Source organism: Schistocerca serialis, chromosome 6, assembly GCF_023864345.2.
Source record: "Schistocerca serialis cubense isolate TAMUIC-IGC-003099 chromosome 6, iqSchSeri2.2, whole genome shotgun sequence".
Taxonomy (NCBI): Eukaryota; Metazoa; Arthropoda; class Insecta; order Orthoptera; family Acrididae; genus Schistocerca; species Schistocerca serialis.
In genome coordinates, this window is record NC_064643.1 from 353073499 (window position 1) to 353078607 (window position 5109).

Here is a 5109-nt window from a genome sequence, read left to right on the forward strand (position 1 = left end):
TGAAACTGCAGCTCCGGTATCGAGCTGGAATGGTATGACCTTGCCATTAAAGTCCAAGACTACAAAAAGTTTATTGTCCTGCTGACGACAAGAGCGACTGTCTCATGCAATTTGAACTGATACAGGTACAGCATCACTTGCTAATTGACGTGATTTCTGGCGACGTCGACGCACACGTTTTGTGGGACGAACACTGTCACTGTTTGAGACAGTGGCACTGGACGAAGTGGAATTAACGACATGAATGTCCATGGGCGAAGGTTCACGAGCCTGAGCATTCTTGGTTCGATTCCGGCGCGAAGCAAAGGGCCTGGAATGGTGGTGAGTGTCTGATCCGAGGTTTTTCTGGCAAACACTTTGAACATGTCCTTTCTTATTACAGAAAAAGCAAATAGCTTGGCGTGACGGGCAATTTTCACGCGAATGTCTAGTAGCACACTGAGGGCATGATTTCACTGCATTTGTATGCTGGCGCGGCACACCTGGTTTAGAGCGTGGCGGCAGCTGCGCGGATGTGTGCGAGGGCAGTTTACCGGGCCGTGCAGCGCGCCCGGCGGGCTGGTTAATGTTACACATGGCTGGCGAAGTTGCAAATGATTCCTGTGCAAAGTCAAGTGTGTCTTGTCTATCTAATATGTCTATCACTTGCTGAAGGGAGGGATTAACTAGTTTCAAAATCTGTTCCCGTATACGAACATCAGAAACGTTCTGTGCTATTACATCACGTACCATAGTATCTGAATAAGGGAGTCCACATTCACACTCAAAAGCACAATCCCGAGTAAGGCCTTGCAATGTTGCAACCCACTCCCTATTAGTCTGACCGGCCGTACATTTCATATGAAAGAAAGTATACCTCTGGGCAACTACATTAACTGTTTCCTTGAAATAGGCATCTAAAGCAGACAAAATTTCTTCGTAGGACAGAGTTGCTACGTCGCGTCGGGGAAATAATTTCACTATCACATGGTACGTTTGCACTCCTACACACGACAATAAATGAGGCTGCCGCTCGGTACCTTGAATTCTGTAGGCGGTGAGATGAAATCCAAACTGGCGTGACCACTCCGTCCATGTTTCCTCAGCTGGGTCAAATTGCCTGAACGTGGGTGCAACAGCATGTTGTGGCTGCGGTAGCGGTGAAGCGGCGGCTGCCGCATCGTTTTGCAGTGCACGTTGACCCTGGACGAGCTGTCCAAGGGCATCCAATAACGCCTGCGTCTGCTGATTCTGCAAGCGATAAAATTCGGACAGTACATCTGGCAAAGCCATGACACAAGTAAATGTAAGCAATTAGAAAGAACAAGACCCTATGTTGACTCGTCGCCAAAAATTGTTGTGTCTAGACAAGACAGCCTAGACACAATGAGAGGAAGCCGAAAGGCACGCGCTAAGCCAAAGCAGGGTGCGTGAGGTCTGAAACAGGATACGTAATGAATGCTATAAAAAAAAGTACGTAGCTTCTGGAATACTTAACTTTAATCCATCCTTTTGGTACATTTGGAGATTGTGGCGATACAAGTGAGACTCTTTAGATACATGCAATGTTACTAATGGCGCCTTGCTAGGTAGTAGCCATTGACTTAGCTGAAGTCTATTCTAACTATCTGCTCGGCAAAGGAGCGAGGCTTCGTCAGTGTAGTCGCTAGCTACGTCGTCCGTACAACTGGGGCGAGTGCTATTCCGTATCTCGAGACCTGCCTTGTGGTGGCGCTCGGTCTGCGATCCCTGACAGTGGCGACACGCGGGTCCGACATGTACTAATGGACCGCGGCCGATTTAAAGCTACCACCTAACAAGTGTGGTGTCTGGCGGTGACACCACATGGCACTACACACTCTGACAGATGAAGTTCACTGGGCATTCGCCACACCCATAACCAGCAATAGGATTGCCACCTCGTGCACCTTGTGTACCGTGATTCGTAACTTCGTACAACGGTTTTCTACTGTTCAATCGTCAAATGTTTACGCTCCGTACACCAAGGGAGGCGTCGTTTGGCATTTACCGGCGTGTTGTGTGGCTTATGAGCAGCACCTCGACAATGTTATCTAAGTTTTCTCACCTCCCACCTAAGTATCATAGCACTTGCAGTGGATCCTGATGCGGTTTCGAATTCCTGTGTAATGGTACGGATAGATGTCTGCCTATTACTCACTACAACCCTCTTCGAATATCGGTGGTCTCTGTCAGTCAACAGACGAGGTCGCCCTGTACGCTTTTGTGCTGTACGTGTCCCTCCATGTTTCCGCTTCACTGTCACATCGGAAACAGTGGACCTAGGAATGTTTAGGGGTGTGAAAATCTCGCGTGGAGACGTATGACACAATTGACACGCTATCACCTGACCAAGTTCTAAGTGCGTGAGTTCCGCGGAGCGCCCCATTTTGCTCTATTACTATATCTAATGACCACTAAGGTCACTTATATGGAGTACCTGGCAGTAGGCGGCAGCGCATTGCACCTAATATGAAAAATATACTTTCTTGGGTTGTCTGGATACTTTTGATCACCTTGTGTATGTGTTGTCTTTTCCAACGCAAGGTGCCTACAAGTCAGACCTGTGGTAACATTGCAGTTTGACTTCTCAATGGTTCTTATTTGTTTCTTTACAGCATACATTCCTCCATTTAGGTGCTGTATATTTCTACATTTTCCTGTACAGACGTATATGCTGTCACATATCTAGTCTCTGAATCAGACAGCTTTCTGATTTGCATGATGCATTTACCAGGTTTATCTTTTACAAATACTTTGAATGGGCAGCGTTCACGGAACAAAGACGTCTCATCTACTGCGGCGTGTAGTCCAGGAATGAAATACAATGGAAAAAAAGTACAGAAGCTTTCAAAAATGTCCTTCACTGGAGCCAACTATCTTGAATTCTTCCTATGAGACATAAATATTTTAGTCAGCTCTAAAAATAGGTTCCAGCTGACTGATCCATAGTACACTTGTCGGCCCCGATGCATATACCATAAATCTTGGCCAGGTATCTTATTGTCATGATTTGAATCCATTATTAGTAAACGCCCTATATAACAAAACAACTCATTTTCAGTGGTGTATTCAACACGTAATCTAGAAGCCTCTTCATTTGAGTGTAGTTTTATTACAATCATAACGCAAAGTATTTAAAAAGAGCCCTAAAATCTCTTTCGGAGACTCAGTTTTTCCTTGTTGTCTTAGCCCCCTTCTTTGATGCACTATGTTTTATATCAAAGTCTCAACTACCTGCAATATTTCCTTGGTATTACCGACAGGTTAAGTATGTGTTGGGGGAGGGGGGACGGTGCTTCTAAGGTCCTTGGATATAAAATAGAATAAATAAAATTTAACAAACAAATTCTACTATCACTCAGTTATAAATGCAGTATCGAACAATAAAATTAGATTTCAACTTCAAATATCAAAGAACGCGGATTGAATAATAAGTATGGAGTTAGTGAGAGAACAAAGCATTCCTATTGGTAATGCTTGGGTTACAATGTGTATTTTAGCTTTTTAGTCCTTTAGTTCCAAACAAGAAGCAGTCTTAATGCTGTTTATGTAGACGCCAACAAAATGGGTTCTCTTTACTTACTTTTTTAAGTATATGTAACGTTTCTCCTTTCATTATCACTCTGAACATTGATGTACTTTTTAAAATGCTCTTGACTGAAGAGCGGAATATTTTGCCGTCGACAGCCCACTTTCCGCCCCTATGGGATGAGATGGATAAAGTAACAATAATGGAAAAAAAGGAAGGGGAAGAAGAAGAGGTGTAGGAGAGACGAGAAGACATTTTGGCTTTTCGGGGACGGTTCCAATCCTAAAAGCAACTCTTTGTCATTCTCGAAAAGATTGTGAAACAATGATTTCTTCATCCGATTATAGAGAAATCATAGCGGGCATCGGAAGCATACGGGAGGGCTAAACAAAATTTGGTAGCCCGTTGAAGCAGCCTGTGTGAATGTGTCTTGTGCACGAAGATCTGTGCCATTGTCGTGTGGAGTACAAGCGCATCCTTGGACAGTTTTCTGCGACGCTTCGTTTTGACAGCACCATCGTCATGATGTGTTGGTGATGTACTCCAAAGAACAACGTCTCGGGGGCCGGGAAGGAAAATGAGGGATGGGAACAAAACAATTTACAGCTCTAGACGTAGCCCTTTGTTGCACTTGTTGGCAAGGCGTGTAAGCCAGCGTTGAAGTATAGGTCACACAGCCCGATTTACCAGGCAGAACCGTAGGCAACAGGCGCACGCTGTTATTTTGTGGACTCAGGTTCACTTACAGACAGTATCTCACATCCCCCCCGATCTCTCCGCTGAATTTAACAATGAAATTCCCGCTGCACTCTTTATGTTACCGTCCTTGCATTTAATTTCACCGAATTGTGCTGTCAGTACCTCCGAAAACCAATTCTTTTTCTTTTTTGATATATTCACTTTTTTCATGTAGCCATTTCGCCTTAGCCTGCTGCAATTAATATTTATTTCATTGCCAAGTGACTTGTAATTCAGTTTTCCTGAATTTACAGGGACATTTCTGTACTTCCGCCTTCCGTCGATCAACTGAGTATTTCTTGTTACCCATCGTTTTGTATCATTTACCTTTTTTGTGCTTATGTTTTCCTCTCCAGCGTCTACGATTGCACTTTTTGGAGACGTCCATTCCTCTTTAACTGAACTGTCTACCACGCTATTCATTACCCCATTATCTGTGGCCTCAAGGAAGTTGAAATGTATTTCTTCATTGCTTTCTAATTCCGTATCCACTTCTTCGCGCATCGATTGTTCCTGACCAGTCTCTTAAATTTCAGCCTACTGTTCATCGTCACTAAATTGTGATCTCCGTCCATATTTGCTTCTTGCAACGCCTTATAATCCAATATCTCTGCCTTATCGTGATGTAATCTAACACAAGTGAGTTCAGAAAGTTCGAAGGAATTTTATCTACCAATTCAGCCCTGATTGAATTAAATATTGGTAAAATTCTTTCAGACTTTACCAATGCATCTCGTATGCCCTGAGGTGCCCATGTCTTTATCACGTTCACAGTCGTATTTCTTCCAACAAACTGATCTTGGTTCAAATAGCTCTGAGCACTATGGGACTTAACTTCTGAT